Source organism: Thunnus albacares, chromosome 1, assembly GCF_914725855.1.
Source record: "Thunnus albacares chromosome 1, fThuAlb1.1, whole genome shotgun sequence".
In the NCBI taxonomy this organism is placed as follows: Eukaryota; Metazoa; Chordata; class Actinopteri; order Scombriformes; family Scombridae; genus Thunnus; species Thunnus albacares.
In genome coordinates this window covers 19,262,624-19,280,976 of record NC_058106.1, presented here as the reverse complement: position 1 = coordinate 19,280,976, position 18,353 = coordinate 19,262,624, and the positions used below count along the sequence as shown (strand labels likewise).

At 45.3% G+C, this 18,353-nt stretch overlaps 1 protein-coding gene across 1 annotated transcript in view; it reads right to left on the bottom strand.

The window, feature by feature from the left end:
• Positions 1 to 18,353, bottom strand: part of gse1b (Gse1 coiled-coil protein b) — a 171,916-nt gene that overhangs the window by 99,575 nt on the left and 53,988 nt on the right. The gene's annotated exons all lie outside the window — the stretch shown is intronic.

Below are 18,353 nucleotides of genomic sequence, written 5' to 3'. Positions count from 1 at the left end.
ATGCAAGGAGACACAGGAGAGCGCGCGAACACAAGCTCGCATGCACATAAACAATCAGCCAAACACATACATAGACACTCACACACACATACACGCACAGAGGACAGCAGACACTCCTCCTGCCAGCCCTGCACCATCTGTCTCTCTGTCTGTGCTTCACAGCCGTGCCCAAACAGGGCCCCAGCAGAGTCAGTGTGAAATTAGCTGCCTTTGTGGGGCTTTGTCTGCTTGTGCATGTCTGTTTGAGTGTACCAGCACACTTGGTTTCGATGCGTATTTTAGAACATATTTGTTGTCAGACTGTCAAGAGGTAACCCTATTGTGTTTGTGTACGTACGAGAGGTGGTGGCGGTGGAGGTGGTGGTGGGACCAAGTAAATCCACAGTCTGATCTAATGGCTATTTCCCCTGACCTCTGACCTCTGAACAGCCACACTGACCTTAGCCTCTATACACTCCACCTACACCAGCCTGCAAGTGAGGTATGTGACTCTGTGTATGTGTGTGTGTGTGTGTTTACATGCTCTCGTCTGGCAGGCAGTCCCTGGAAGCCTATCTGTCCCTGCTCGGCCATATCGAGCTCCCAGGGTGCTCTTTGATATCCACTCAGCACTCTGACCCCTCATGACCTATGGCCTGATCTTGTAACCTCAGGCTTTTGAGAGCTTTGCCCTCCTCCACTCTGCTTACTAATACGTGATAAATCATGTTTGCTCTGACACCGTTCTACACGCATGCGCGCGCACACACACACACACACACACACTCACACACACAAAGACACACACCTACACACATACACCAATTATCCCACTGCCACATCATCACCCCACACCCCTCACATTAATGAGTCCAGAGGTTAAAGGTTGTTGACGTTCCTCTCACGCTCCCGTCTAAACACTATTACTTGGCCCACACACGCACAGGCACGCATGCACATACACGTACACACACACACACAGAAACCACAACAAAAGCCAGACTTGCTCACTGCACTGTAGTAAGGTGAATGTGCTCCTCGAGGCCCTTTAAAGTCAAACAGAGAATGTCAAATAGTTCTATCGAGCACAAAGGAAATATGTAGAAGAACATTGTACCACACAGACAAAAGAACTAATAAAGTATATTTACAGTTTCTGAGTTGAAAAGGTCCTGAAGCTGATTCAGTGTGTGGTCTGAGGCCTGTACAGGGCAGTTGATAGCCAGACTGATGAAGAATGCTGCTGCCTTGTGACAGATAATCATTGTATTCTTCTCTGCTGCAGAGTCTTGGCTAGGAGACAAACCGTCTGGCAAACAGACAGCTTTACGGCGCAGAGCTCAATCAAACTGTCTCCCTACCCAATGGTAAACACACACACACACACACACACACACACACAAACACTCATACAAGCAACCTTACACACACACACACACACACACACACACACACACACACACACACACACACACACACACACACACACGCACGCACACACACACACACACACATGCGTTCACACACAGATGAAGCAAGCCCCGAGCCAACAGAGCCTAACCCAGATTGATAACACCAAACAAATCAGTCTGTCGATTCCCACCACTGCTTACAGGAACATAGCTTTATCAACAGTGACGTTTTGATTGTTGCATACTTTACTTACCTAATTAATTTAGAAGTGTTCTAATTCAAATGCCATTAACATTGTACACTGGTTGATTTCAGCCATTATTCCTGCATAGATGAGCAGTTAAGTCAGCAGTCAGGACAAAAGGAAGGAACCCTCTGCTCCACTGTGCCAAGCACCCTCTGCTGGATAGATAAGGTATAACGCCATGCTTCTTGCTCCATTGCTTTGGGTCAGGAGTCTCAGCAATTGGATACTAGTGAGGAAATTGGCAACAGTCACCGTCAAAGCTGATAGGCTCTGCTGCCCTCCTAAGACACCCAATCCTCTCCCAAAGGAGAAATGGGCTTCTCACTAAGAACACAAAAGAGGAATAATGCTGGAAAAAGGGCTGAGCCAGTCCACAGTGTATTGTGTGTGTATGGTATATGGTGTGTACGTGTGGGTGTGTGTGTGTGTGTGTGTGGGTGTGCAGTGATGTGAGGACCAAGCTGCAACAACCATGGCTTGAAATTGCTGCCAATGCAGATGTCCCTTAAAGTGCAATACCACTGATGGTCGCCAGATGCAAGCTCCAACAGACTCCCATTCAAAAAGCGTCAACTTCAGTAAATAATTTTTTTCTACGAGCAATCAGTGTGCTGGTGGTCATTTTGGAAATTATTGCTCCATTAATAAGATAAAAAGACGAATAGTAGCTTTGATGTCCGCTGTGTGGGTGCTGATTGACAGCTGACAGTTTTCCTCTCGGCTCCGGGACTCACACTGACTCAGACTATTGTTGCAATATTTCAGTGAGATTAATGTTACTTGATAAAGATACCTACCATGTTAGTTGGCTAATGTTAGCACAAGCCTGCACCGCTCAGTGTTTCCAGTAAGTTATCGTTAGCTTTGGTCCAAGGTAGCGGGGTGTGTTTCCAGAGCGTGACAGGAAACACCCCACACTCCTTGTTTGGAAGGTCCTGGCAACAAACGGAAAAGATGGTGCTGCAGCAACTAAGCAGTAACCAGTAAGCAGCAACTCTGGGGTTCAAATTGGCTCCAATGCAAACCAATGGGTGACATCACATCCATCTTTATATGCAGTCTATAATGAGGACTGCCTTGCTTTTTTGCTGCCCAGTGAGAAATGGACTGAATAGAGGAAATGGGAAAGAACAGGCACTATGTTCACATAACAACAGTTTGAGGAGTGAGTCATAGGGAGTCCTTTCCCTCAGTGCTGTGAGCATATTTTCAATGTGTGTGTGTATGTGTGTTTGTGTGTGCCCAGGCATGTGTGTGTCCTATCTTTTCCCCTCTGATGGCTGACCCCTCACCCTCACCATCACCTCTGGACCCTACAACAATTGTCCCTTTGAGGCCTAGGGCCCCTCTGGCCCCTGAGGGGGGGGTGATTGCGGTAGGAGGCCAGTCATGGCAGTCTGATCCTGAGCTGAGCTAACAGGATTAGAGGAGCCGGGGCTACGAGGGGAGGAGTCCCCCATCTCTGTCTCTTGTGGATCAGAAATGACACTCGGCCTCAGCAGATGCCCTCAGAGCTGCAGACGACTGACTTGCAATACAGATACAGAAGGTGGCAATGAGAGCACACCTACCTACGAGGTCACCACCTTGAATCCACAGCTCAGCAGGGAAAAGAGAAAAAGCGAAGAAAAAGAAAAAAAACACACATAATTGCTTTTCTTGCTGTCAAGGCACTCTTTAAGACACCCAACTTCAACTGCTCCTGGTGGCCAACAGTGTGTTGGCACATGTTTTTGAAAAAGTTTTTGATTAATGGATCTGTTGGGTAGCGACTGGTTGAAAGTGATTTAGACTTGCAGAGCTCATGGAGGATGAATCTGATGCATTTCACGAGCTGAAACCAAATCAAACCACTTCAGACCAGTTTACATGTGGCTCTAATGATGGCTGGCTAAATCACATTGAGTTAATGAATTTAGGGGCTCTCTAATCAAATCTGTGTGATCTGGCAACAAGACTGACATCCGCATGTGTGTGTGTGTTTGTGTGTGATTATGGATGTGAGTGTGCATTGACAACAAGAGGAAATAAATCCACATGGAGCCAGGCGAGGCAGAGAAATCCTGTCTACATGCTTCTGATGCAGAATGAAACAGAGTGTCAGGGTTTTTATAAATGTAATAATAAGCATGAAGACATCAAAGTGTAGGAGGAGAGAAAAGGGAGAAAGAAGGAGAGAGAGGACTTGCTTGTATGCATGCACATGAGAGTGCATGCATGCATTCATGATTGCACATCTGGCAGCCCAAAGAGTGAGGTTCCACAGTGACCCTATTTAGCTCTCCATAATATACTCACACTCTCATTACCACCCAGCCTCCAGTTTGTGTGTGTGTGTGTGTGTGTGTGTACCTACGTGTGTGTGTGTGTGTGTGTGTGTGTATGAGTGTGTGGTATTCTAGCTGCTTCTCCCATTACGCTGTGTTTAAACATGAGAGAGCTCTTTGAGACAAGAGAGAGCTGCATGAGGGGATCAAACAGACGCACGTACACAAACATAGTCAAGTACAAACACACACATACACACGCGCTTCAGCGTGCTTATACATACACAATCTCACATACACACACAGGCAGGCAGGCAGGCAGGCACAGGCACACACACGTATATGGGAAGAGTCACAAAAACGCAATACACCCCCCTCCACTGCTCTGATTAATAAAGGTCAATTAGCAATTATAATTTCCATATTTAATCAGTCCCCTGTGGTGTTGCTCTGTGGTCTGAGCTTTGACAACTGGCTCTCTCTTTCTCTCTCTCTCTCTTTCCTTTCTCTCACTCTCCCTCTTTCGCTTTATGTCACGCTCCTCCGCTCTCCCGATCTCCTACGTCATTAACATCTGAGCATCCCTCCTTTCTCCACCACATCCTCCTCTCCCAACCCCTCCCTTCTTACCATGTCATGCCTCTGTCCTCCACCACCTCTCTCTCCTCACTCTACATTTTCTCTCTTTCTCTGTCCATCCTCTCCCTCTCTGATGAATGCCTCCCCTCATTAATCTTTATGTTTTTCCTCTTGCTGTGTTCTTCCACAGGCCTTCAAACCTCTCGCTAATTGCAATTAATCACAGAGGGAAACAGATGCTGGGAACAAAGGCAACCTGGGGGGGCCATGAGTCTCTACATATGTATATGTGTGTGTGTGTGTGTGTGTGTGGGGAGGGGGGGGGCGTTGGGGGTAGGGGGGGGCGGTATCAGTGTGCATGCATGCACACGTGTGTGTGTCCACATGTATGTGTACGACAGGGTGGGGGTTTGACGGAGCTATCAGTTAGGGTACCACACAAAAGTTGGGTGCCTGCAGGGCTCTGACATCAACCCTGGGCTGTGTGTGTGTGTGTGTGTTTAAATGTGGATGTTTTTTGCATGGTGTACAGGATGTGCCTGACCCTGTCACAGCTCACTGTAGCATCTGTCTAACCCCGCTGTGTGGTGATGACAATGAGAGCTCATAAAAAAGATAAAGACATGAGTAAGTAGACAACAGGAGAGCAAAGAGGGAAAAGAGCAGCAGCGTCTTGCTTTAACAAGTCTGCTAATGGCAGCTCTGTCTATAGTCCAGAGTGTGTTATACCTCTGTGACACTCACACACACACACACACACACAGTTGTTCTGAGTGAAGACCGCTGCAGCAATTACAGGCAACAACATTATTAAAAAAACAAACACCAAGAAAATTACAATTCAACATGTTCCTTCCTTCTCTTTCTTGATGTTTACTTGAACATGGTGATTACTGAACTCCGGGCGGTGTTATTTTATTCCACCTGCAGAGAATAATCACAGTCTCTTTCTTTCCTTCCTATCTTCCTTTTTTCCTATCAATCCCCTTCCCCCCTCTCCCCCCCCCTCCCTTCCTCAGATGTCCGTTGTCACTACTGGGCCTTCTGTTTTGAGAATCCACATAACAGCTCTCTGAGAACGCACACTATGTTTCAGTAGAATAAAGCACGTTGGCACACACAAATTCACAAGTGCCCACATACACATGCAAACACTCACACACACACACGCAAAGACGCTATCCGTAGCTGTTCAGCTGAATCAGAGCGAAGAGAGAGAGGTTTAATGTGTGTGTGTGTGTGTGTGTGTGTGTATGTGTGTGTGTGTCTGAGAGTGTGTGTAAGGTGCTATTATCCATCACAGCTATCTGCATTACTTATCAACCACAAGGAGGTAGAGAAAAAAGGCTCCCGGAAAACATAGACACTCGAAATAAAATGGAGAAGAAATGAAACCACAAGTCATATATTCCACGGGGCAATAATGCACTCACACACACGCACACACACATGCACACACACACACGCCCTAAGGAGCATAGACTCAAACCAGACGTGAGGGTTGAAAAACCTATCAAATAATCAGTGGGAGGCAGTACAGGGGAAAGATGCGAGACTCTGCTATGTTTTAACACAAGCCTGTTATGCTCCAAATCCACTCCAGGACGCAGCAGAGTGTCCAACACAATGGGCTCCAGCTCCACTGCAGATAACAGACTACAGCTTCTTTTTCTTCCATCACTAGAAGAGGATCATTCTAAGTAGATTTGAGCCCCTGCGTATGGGGCATCAGAGGGACAATAATGAAATCAAGCTGATCTGATATGTTCTCTAGGATTAACACAATACTGTGACCCTCATGTAACCTCAGGCACGCACCATCAGCCTCCAACGGCAAGATCTGAGAGATAGCACGGATGAAGAGGAACGAAGAGAGAAGAGGGGAGTGTAAGATGGAGGGAAGGTGGCGTTAAGAGAGTAGCACCTCATAAATTGCTAAGGAGACGTGAAGCAGGTGTTGTGTTAATGCTCGAGGAGGTGTGGGCTTAACCCACTTGCCCTTTTTTTGTCTGTTGTACCATGTTTCTCTCACTCACTCACATTATCTACAATATAGCACAAATCTTAAGATGTTTCACAGGCTCTTCTCGGGGGATAAACAAAAAGAGAACATTGATGAATGTCATAGAAAAATAAACATGTACTTTCAGATAATGAGGAATAGGAGAGGTCGATGTATATATTTTGTATTTCTATTTCTAAGTGTCAATGACTCATTGATTATGACAGCAAGGCCCTCCACCTCTGTTCTGCAGCAGCTTCATCTGTCACTGCTGTTGTCACACTTCAAAGCCCAACGCATATTGAGCTGTTTTTCATTTCTAGTAAAAGCAGAGTGGGAGGAGATCTTTACTGAAAGCCTGGAGGAAGCTCTATTAAGTATCAACTGTTCTTTACCTGACAATCCTATAACTTCAAGAAACGACAAAGCCTTCTTCCCAAAACACAACGCCAACCCCCCGCCTCACACGTACACACCAACACGCTCCCCTGACAATTCCTTCCCAGCAGGCTCCACTCAGCCTTTATTCATTTTTTATATATCACCTCCTGTGAGTCTATTGCTCGGCACGAAGCAATCGCTGCACTTAACCCATTATGCTAGGTAACGCTCCCCAGAACGGTCGCTCCCTCCCCGGGATAAATTATTAACTTCCTTCACAACCCGCCGTTTATCACTGAGCCCCATCGAGCAGAACAGGAGAACCATTGCTCATATCCATGGCAACAAGGGCCCATTTGTGCAGCAGTTGGATGCTGCTGATGATGAGGGGAGAGATGAGGAAGAAGAGGAAGACAGAAGACAATAATACCTGCTTTTATCAAGCTCTCTATTGTTAGCATCAGATCATGCTCTTCTCTCTGCACTTGATTTTCATCCTCCTCCACCACTATTCGTCTTTTTACAACCTCTATGTGCCGCCTCTTGCTCCTCTCGCCTTATTCACGCCACCCAGCCCTCTCCTCAAGTCTGAGATGGCAGCAGTATGGGTAATTAGATCAGAGCTTTTCTCTTGTCTCCATGGAGATGAATCATACAGTCAGGGTGACAGTTTGAGCTTTAGCGCTACGCAGTAACCTAATCAGAACGTTTGAACCCCAGTCAGACCGGCAACATAACCTAATAATACCGACATGAACCTGCAGTGACCTGCATCCCTGCGCACAGCAGCGCACACAGACAGGGGTGACGAGCAGGCCTGGTTAAACACACCAGGTCATATCCCAGGATGTGCTTGTGTGAGCCAGTGTGTGTATGTGTGCATGTGTGCATGAGTGAGTGTCTGAGCTTGAGAGGAGAAGGCCCTCACAGGTGTCCTAATTCATGAGCAATCGCAGCTCATGAATAATTAAACACAAAATGCAAATGTGCTCCTTTGATCATTTACATTCATGTCTAACAGCATTAATTAATCAAACAAACCTTTTCTTTATCCCCACAGGAATAGGAAAAAAATGCAGTCAGAGCGCACAAACACTTAAACACACACACAGGCACACAAAGTATACAAAAAAGAAAATTCACACAGTAAACAAATTTACTAATCGTACCATTTAACCACATCTGAAGAAACAAAATTCTTTGTGCCAAGCAAGTTAGCATGACTCAACCTTGGACCAACCACATGGTGAAGGTGACTTAGTATCTCTTCATGTGAGATTACTCTAATCTGCACTAGTATGCTAATGCAGTTTGCACAAAAACACAGAGCAACGTAAGCATAAGCTCTATGGTGAACGATGACCAGGTGTGTTTCCGTGATAATAAGAACGCTATGCTGTTGGAAGGTAGGCTGTACTGTACTGCAGCTTCTGCATCTACATACACACAAGTAAATGCAGTTACAGACAAATACACACATACAGAATACAGCGTAACACGCAATGCAAAGCGAGTTAGGTTCTGATCTTCCTGTTAGAGAGTTAGAGACAGATGGTTGCTAATAGCTCTGTTGGTTAACGCAACTACACAAGCAAACACAAATACACACACATACACACACAAACCGCAGCAGGCTGATCAGGATTTCATAGGCTTTTTGATATGCTCACTCTGAGAGATGGACCTTATAAACAGCCACTCTTCAGCTGACCTCTTGTTTATAGCAACGGTATCACACACAGAGGGAAAGCTAATAAAGAAAGAAACAGATCTGCCTTCTCCCTATCAGTCCACATCTCTTTCTCCCTCTCTCTCTCTCTGTTTTTACTTGATTAGTGGTCTTCTCCTTTGCTTAACCTGCAGCCTCGCCAAACCAACTCATCTCTTCCCCTTAATAAGTCTGTTTGTATGCAGTGCACACTTGTAGAGGCCTCATCTTACACAAACACAGACTCCAATACATACACAGCCAAACTCTTATAACTCCCTGCCAGCTCTACTCCCCTCTTGTCACACCCTCCTGTCATCAATTTCTCCTCAGTAACAGAGAGAGGCCTGTCTGACTTATGGAGGATATCAATATCTCCGACATAAAGGGGAGTAGGGAGGGGTGCGCACCTAGGGCTTCTTTTAGGACACCTCGTAAAGCTAAATGATAGTTGAAGGGGACGAGAGACGGAGGGAGGAAAAGCGAGTGCCGGTTGCACAAGGCCGTAAATAACTGAGATACAGATCATACAGCATGTGTGTGACGTTTGCTTGTGAGGTATGTGGAGGGGATTATTAACAAGGTTAAAAAGGACTGAGTGGTTGACAGTGATCACCTGCTGTATGAATATTTGTTTGTGCATTTGACAGTTTATATTGGAGTGCCATTAACAATGTGCATTGTCTACTGGATGATCCCAATAGGGGATTTATGCTAACTGCTAGTGTCCGAAGTGTCTAACGTCAGGCTGTAAATAGCTGTCCCTCTGCGCTGACATTGCCAAACTGTCCATAAACCTGTCACCTAGGACAGTTTCAGTCACACAAGACGGGACAGGACAGACCAGGCAGCCATTAAAATATCAGTTTACACTAGGAAGTGATGTGTGTGTGTGTGTGTGTGTGTGTGTGTGTGTGTGTGTGTGTGTGTGTGTGTGTATGTGTGTGTGTGTGTGTGTGTGTGTGTGTGTGGGTTGTGCTGTGTGCATTTGTGTGTCTACTCAAATGTTAGGCAGAAAGAGAGTGGTGGAAGGGCAGGGCATTATGTGACTCTAAATATGCATGATGCTGTTAAAGCGGACAGGTTGACACCAGTTGAGATTGTCTGCCATTATTGTAAACAGATACATCACACTGTGGTTAGGCCTTTGACAAACACACACACACACACACACACACACACACACACACACACACATGCAGCTGAAGAGACAGATGTTCATACACATATACAGACAGAGGAGCTACAGAATGAGGTGAAGGAGTGAGTGTTGAACTGACGAGAGGATCAATAGAGCTTTGAGTGTTTGTGCACCTCTTGCCTCCCTCCCACATTTTCTATGCCTTTTTGAGATCACTCCATCTATCTATTTCTTTCTCTTTCTCACTCATTTTCCTCATAAACAAAACCACCACCAGCAGCACACAAACAGTAGAACAGTGGCCACCACAATAGGATATTTCAAAAAGCCTTAAACACTCACAAATGCACAAAACTGTGCACTATTCTCTGCTATATACCATCTCTGCTTTGTGGTAGTGTATAGCTGTCAGCACTGTATGCATGCGTGGACATGTCCTGAAGGCTGCATGTTCATTCTACTGTGGGAGATCTTGGCTGGTGACTCCAACTCACTGGCACCCCACTGGCAATACCCTGGATGTGATAGGCAGATGAAAAGAGAACAAGGCAGTGACAGAACGACAAGCAGAGGAGAGGCAGCGCGAACATGTAAAGGACAAAATGCTTTCTTCCCTGGTTGGGAGCATCTCATTTTTTCTCATTAGGGGAACTCATCTGAGCTTAGAGGATAAAAGGAGGACTGATAGCCGGTATTTCGCTCTCACTCCATCCCTCCTCTCCCTCTTTTTCTCCCACTGTGCACATGCCACCTAATTAATTACACCCTACCATCGCATTGCTACAACAACCACTGCCGGCTAATTAACAGCACGCCTCAATCATGACCCCACTTCAAGGGTTCTGGATGTGTTTGTGTGTGTGGGAGTGTGAGACAGAGAGGTGGAAGAGGAGGAGGAAGAGTATATGTGTGATATGCTGTGGTAAGAAAGAAACAAGCAGCAGGAGAGAGAGAGAGAGGAGGGTAGAGAGAATGAAAGAGCTAATGGATGAATTGTAGCAACAAGAAGTGGTGAGAACAGCAGAGGTAAAGAGGAATGCAGAAATAAGGAGACAAGCACTTTGATGTGACAGACAGATGCTCGAGAGAAAGAGAGGAGAGAGCAGCCCAGGAGATAGATGGAGCACCTCCTCTCCACGCCCAGCTGGACTCTATCAGCCAGGCTGGAGCCAGAGAGGCTGGTGGGGAGTCCCAACTAGGGGGTGTCTCACCCACGGACACGTCACTCCCAATCCCGCCTGAGCCTGCCTGAGTCTGGCCAGACCTCTGTGCCACTGCAGCCTGCCAGGCCAGGCTCCATGGCTCCTACTGCCCCAAACACACTCATACTGATCGTATCAGAGAGAAAAATGGAGCGAGGCAGGGCCTACGAAAACACACATACTGTAGGCTGTACAAGCTGGAAACCACGTACACCACATGTAACGTCCTCATGGTTAAATTAAGAGAGAGAGAAATGAGGAGCGAGAGAGAGACAGGGAAGGATGGAGCTATAATTTGCTTAGTGTATGTGATTGCATTAGTGTTAGGGTCATATTATTCTTCACCCACGTCACACACGGAGTACTGCAGCCCAGAGTGGCAATCATAACATTAATAGTGCTTGACTGGGCCTAGACAGACACATACACACACACACACACATGTTTCCTGTGTATCTGCTCAACCGTTTTGTCTTTTTTTTTAGAAAATTAGGACAGAAGGGCGTGAAATGAGAAGATGAGGTGAAAAGCAGAGACTGCAAGTCAAGTACAGTATATGAGAAGAGGAAAATAGAGTTACATGAAGGCGAGCTAGTGAGTCACAAAATTTAACAATGCTGGATGATGTCAAGAGATTACTATAAGTGATGAATAATGAATATATAGTCATCTAATGTTATTAAAGTCGTAATGACGGACAGCATAACTGATTACCACTGAAAATACATCCAGTGATGTAAATTTAAGAGTGAATGCAAATCAGTGCTAAGAACTTTCCTGCCACTAGTTTTGCCACCCAATAAAACTGCTTGGGCTGCCCTTGGCACCAGGAAAAATTCTCATATTTCATCTTGCAAAATCAAAAGATGTGTCTAATTCTTTTGCTTTGAGTGACTGTTGGTAGCAGGAAGAGGCAATAATAAGGTCAGGGAAGCTGAAAGAAGTAATTTCAAGAAATATTTCTGTCAGGTAATTGGAAATAGTTTCTTCTATTAGTGGCTGATCACATAGGGGTTTTTAAATTGCTCTGCTCAGAAAGATGCTATTAGATAGGCTAATCTAATGTACATTATTACAATCTTAAAATGATATATTTGTATACTGTAGGTGGATGAAGGAAAATGTAAATAAGGCCAGAAAAGAGGCCTTATTGCAACATTTTGAAGGTGTTCAACCACAAGAAAAGGTGTCCCATTTATATAGTATATTGTATATTTGTTTATTAGATACGCCTTTATGTATTTATCAAGCTTATTCAAGAGCCAGAAGGCTCTGTTTGATATAAGACTATGAGTTAATCTAGTCCATGAAATATTTATTGTAATCAAATTTTAATTTCCTATTGAAGAGTAACTGTGTGTAGTTTTCCCTTTTTTAACTCAACACAATGATACAAATGTGATGTGAAAAAAATTGACAATTGGATGCTGTCACCAGAATACCTTAAATGGCAAATGTAGGAAAAAAAGAGGACAACAGAGAGAAGAAGAAAGAGTGAGAGTGAAACAGAATGTACTAGTAATGGGCCAACAGCAAAGTAGAGAGGCCATGTTCGCTGTCAGCCATTAACATGGCCGGGACTAAATTATTCACTGCACTCTGTCACCTTACACAAGCCTGGGCTAACTCAGACTAAAGAGGGCTGCGTGTGTGTATGTGTGTGCATGTGTGTAAGTGTGCATGTGAGTGAACAGTGGCTTGTAGGGGGGTGGAATTGAAGGATTCCTTTAAAGAAGGGACTCAGTATTGCCATCATGTGGCTTGAAAAAGATACTGTTTACAAGCCTCAAGTAGCACACACACATATACAGGTACATACACAGACTTACATGGGAATAGGAATATGGCTGTAAATGAGCCTGAAAAAACATGCATGCAAATAGTATAACCTTTAGATGCCCTTTGAGTGTAATGTGCAGCAACAAGCACACACATATACATAAATAAAATAAATAAATACATAAATAAATAAAGATACAAAAAAAGGCTAAAAAGACAAGTAGGAGCAGAGAACTGTTTTGTGTAAAGGAAGCTGATTTTCATGCAGCCTGCTGGTTTACTATGGAACAGGAGAGCAGGAGCAGCTGGGCAAACAATACAACCTCACCTGGAGTCATTTACATGGATGTGTGTCTCTGTTAGTGTGCATGTGTGTGTGTATATGTGTGTGTGTGTGTGTGTGTGTGTGTGCGTGTGTGTGTGTGTGTGTGTGTGTGTGTGTGTGTGTGTGTGTGTGTGTGTGTGTGTGTGTGGTTGTTATGTTGAGAGGGGCGTCTCCTGTTGCTGCTCTTCTTCATCATGTTCCTGAAAGTGCCGTTGGCAAGGAAACCGGAGAGAGAGCGATATGAGAGACAAGTCAAGGAGCACAGTTTCAGGTAAGAGCAAGGCGAAATGGGGAAGAAAAGGCAGACAAATGAGAGAGGAAAAATAAAAGCCGAGGGTCTTGGGAGAGAGTGCCGGTGGGGGGGGTGGAGGGGGGGAGTTAACAGAGGGGAGGCAAAGAGCATGTGACAGTGCGACCCATGCCTCCCACTGACAGGCTGACAGCAAAAAGCACAGCAAAAAGACAGCAAAAAGCACTTAGCCTCAGCCAAGTCGCCTGATAGTGGAGGACAGTTTGAGAGGGAGGGAAGGAAGGAGAGAGGGAGCAAGGGATCGAAGAGCAGAGAGAAAGGGGGGAGAGAGGGTGGAAGTGGAGACAGGGAGGCTGGGTGGGAGGAAGGGATGATTGAAGTCATGGGGTTACAGGAAGGAAGGGAGAGAAAAGGAGATATAAAGGAAGGTAAGGAGAAGAGAGGAGAAAACACAAGAGAACAAGGAAAATGAAAAGAAAGGAAGTAATCAAATATTAAATAATATACAGCACTAATACAAACATTTTCCTCTGTATAAAACATCCTTCTTGAACATCCCTAAGTTGTAAGATTTTCTTATTTTTGTCCATCTGCTGCAAATAAAAAGAGACAGATACAAACATAACACAGCTTGCAGCCAGTTCAGAGTGTGAAGGCAGCCAGGCTTAATCCTGTTCGAACACCTGTTTCCTAGTGACACTGAGGGCAAAGGTCAGAGTCTGGGGGTTTCTCACTAAATGGTCATCCTTTTGAGGGCTACTGCTGAAACATGTCTGTAACCTGACCTCACTGCTCTACACTGAGCTTTAACCTCAGAGCGGGTGGCCTCAACTATGTCTAAATATAACTTCTCCAAAGTCCAAAAGAAGAATTCTTTGATCCGTGTTGCACAAAGTTGAATTTTATATGTATATATATAGTATGATGCAGCCAAATACGCTGCAATATGCTAAGTATCATAACACACACTGGGATGCTATTTGCTATCATTGTTTAGTGCAATTCATGCAATCCGTGAGAAGGAAATAATTAAGGGGATGAAATGAAGAGAGGTTTATTACTTCCTGAACAGCGACAGCTCGCATCTATTAGCGCTCCAGCCTGCTGATGTATCTGCTGATGAGCTATGGCCAAGTAATGACGTGCTCCGCTGGCTGTGAATCTATAGGTCTCTCCCTGAGTTTACTCTCTCTGGCTCCCAGGCTCTGGATGGAAAACCACAGTCACTAAATCAAACCCATCCGGAGGGAAGAAGAGAGAGAGAGAGAGAGAGAGAGAGTGAGAGGGGGAAAGAAAGAGAGAGAAAGTGAGGGGGGAGAGGGGGTTAACAGCCTGTTTCTCAGCCTTTGGGAGAGAGGAATGTGTTGGAAAGGGTACAAATCAACCAGGAGTGACTGCACAATAAGGTCAGTGTGACCAGAGGAGAATCCTGACTCAAACGCTAGACATGCACAAACACACACTCTCACAAACAAACACATTAAACACACACATGCATACACAGTGAGTGATTGAGTTGGGGCATAACCCCGTGCCCACCCTGTGAGTGGCTAATAACTGTGGCATAGTGCCAAACCCACTGTCTCCTGACTAATTCCCCCATGCCCGCCAGGACTGGCGCCACACTGCAGAACAGAGCTCTGTTTCTCAAAAAATCCTGTGATCATTACATTACTGAATTACTCAAATAGATGGGTGAAAAAACAGCCGAGCAGGCCATCCAGAGCGTTTGCCCCCTGAAGAAAAGATATAATGGAGCAGACAATGGGAACACTGTGAATTAATATTTGTTTGTTGAAACTGTCTCCCCTCACTTAACACACACACACACACACACCTCAACGCCCACTCTGCTGGGCTGGAAAAAGAGGGCAGCAAGGTGGCGCTCTGCCAAATGTGGCGCTGCCAAGAGACTCGGTATACCCTGGTCTCTAGTGGCATTTTAATCACACATACACACACACACACACACACACACAAACACACACACACACACACTTCCATCTGCTGTGCTTCATGGGAGCGGTGGCAAGCTTGTCACTGTCATTCGAAGTTAGCCCACCCTCCCGCCATCCCTACTGAGGGGGACAAAAGACAAGAGGAAAAGAAGAGAGCGGAGGAGGGAAGCAAGCAGTGGCATTCTTCTCCATGCCTCTTCTGTCACCTCCTCCGATCTCTCTCTTCAAACACATCCCCTGTTGTCTCTCTATTCAGAGTCCTTGTATCAACCACCATGCCTTCCTTCACCACCTCACTGCACACTGCTCCTGTCATCTTTCAGCTCTATTCCACCTGTGCACTGCTCCTCCTCCTCATCCCTCCACCTGCTGTTCTCTGGACAAAAGGTGGTAGGAAGGGCAGCTGTAATCACCCTCTCACACGGACAGACTGCATGCGTGTATGTGCTCATGTAGCATGGTTTGCGGATTGAGCCTGACTGCTGTGTTCTCCATGCAAGACTCTTAATGTGAAATGTTAACCACAGCGGCTAAAGCAACAGCTAAGACATCGATCCTCTTCCTAAGCAAATGTGGTTGCCAGACAGTGTTAATACCCAACCAACCCCCTCCCCCACCGTGCCCCAGCCAGCACCCACAGCCCATCTTCAGTGGTGGTGCAGTGGTGCTCCATGCTCCCTCGGTGGGTAATTGTAATTGTATTGAACTGGCCAGCAGCCAGGCACACAAGACTGCCAAGTCTGCCAAGTCCAGCTGTGCCGTTGCAATCAAAACACACTCACAGCTTATCTTGTGATAATCACATTGTCAGCATGTGTAATTCTGAGACAAATACATGCCCAGGCACACACACATATGTAGACACAAACATAAACATGCATATCTCTAAACACATTTGCTCCATATGACAAGACTGAGATTGAGAAGTGACGAAACAGTGGAACAGGGACAGAATAAAGATTGAGAAAAGCTAAATTCAAACGAGAGGTGAGAGTTGATAGATGTCGCGATAGTGCACCCAAAGAGAGGGATAATGGCACAAATAGTACAAATGTCCTCACCTTAATATTAGTCCTGTGTGTCCCTCCCTTCATTAGATGTCTGAGCAGATTGGTTAGGCGGGAGGTTTACCTTGGTCCTTGATAATGATGTACTGTCTGTGTGGTTGTTTTGAGCCTGAGCGACTGCTCATGTGTGTGAAGTGTTCAGCAAATGTACTCACAGGTCCACAGGCCTGAAACACATCGTGGTAAGCCCAGATGTCACATCCTCCCCACTCTAGCTTGTTTCCTGTCAGATAGGGGCTCATGACAGGCCGCAATATGTTTGGATGTTTTGAATGAGATATGGGGATCTCTTTTCTATATTTTGGACATTGTTTTTGATCTGAATGTATTCTAAAGATTTGTTATAAATCTCCTTCACTTTCTGTGACATACTAACATACCACTTAATCACCTATACCGCATGCAGCGTGAAAGTGCAACCCCTCCCTCTTCCTGTATACCTATGGTCAAAGCAAAAATTTAAATCTGAGCTGTGACCATTAATCCATTAATCCACATACACACATGCATGATTAAAATCCAGTAGCATGCATTTGACAACAACTGTCTCAAATCATCAGCCTCTACCTATAGCTTCAATCTAGCTGTTGCATACTGTAGGGACCCAATTAATGATTTAAACCCAACAGTCCTAAGATCATGACTGATTGTGTGCCTCTTTACTCTTTTCTGTGAGAAGACCGCAAGCGTGTATTGTGTCACGTTTCCAGCCTGAGCGGAGGAAATGGGCCGTGTCATGGCAGTGAGAGCCGCAGAGCAACACGTATGATGGAGAGTGCTTAAATAACTCATGAAACCCCTGCTCTCAACCCACACTAGACCACTGGGAGGAACATTCAGTCTTTTGCTTGTACGTGCGTGTGTCTGTGGATGTGCGGTGGCCCTCTTTGTCATGACTGTTTAACCAAGTGCTAGTGAGTGAGTTGTGGTTGAGCTTGTGTGTGTTTGTGTGTGTGTGTGTGTGTGTGTGTGTGTGCGTGTGTGTGTGTGGGTTCAGTTGGAAAGAGAGCTTGAGATGAGTTTCTGCAAACGTAAGGGGGGCCCTCACGGCTAAACAGAAATAGCCTTAGAGAAGAGAGAGAAAGTGGCCTGAGCTAAAGGGAGCGGTGAGCAAGAGAGACAGATAGGGGAGAGAAAGATAGAGCAGTGGAATAGAGATATAAAGAGAAGGAGCAACAGAAGGGTAGAGAGTTAAAAAAATAGATTTACAATATACAGTTATACAATTCATAAGCGTAAAATGTTTGCGTGTAAAGGAGAAAAAGAAAGACAGAGAGAGAGGGAATAGATACCGAGTGAAAAGGCAGTCTATGTGCACTGATAAGAGGAGACAGCAGCACTTTCCACATAAACGCACTGAGCTCCAAAACCCAATGTAGTGATGGCCTCCCTCGGGGCATACTCACACACACACACACACACGTCAGATTTTTTTGAGTCCATTCCTGCTTCATCATGACATCTTCCACCTCATTTCTCAGCCTCATCCCTACCATCCTGTCCTTCACCAGCATTCCAACAGCCCACTTATTCATCTATCTGACTGAAGACTATACTGTGTAGATGAAGAAGATATGACTGTTTGTGAACATAGATGAATGTCAGTGCACAGGTGTTTGAAAGTCTTGTGGGCAGGTTGGGTTGGCTGGTTTGCTTTATCATTAAGTACAGTTGATATTAAATAATGCAGTCAATGGTGCCGATGAGATCAGATCATTACTGTTGAATCATTACTGTCTGTCCTAGTCTTACACAGCAGCATGTAGGCTGAACTGACAGAAAACAGAGAGTTAATTTAGTTTGGTTAAGAGGATGATAGGTATTGTGGGTATATAGAGATAAAATAAAATGGAAAAGGTGGTGGCGGAGTTACAAGAGGATGAGATGTTAGAAAACATGACAGCACAAGCATGAAAAAAAGAACTCATAAGACATTTCTTGTCACTCTTCTGAGTGTCAGCACTGCCTGTTACCTCATCTCATTCACCCCTGAGGTCTCACTACTTCCTGTGTTACCACATAGCAGGGTCAGGAGGACACCTCGCACAGGAAAAA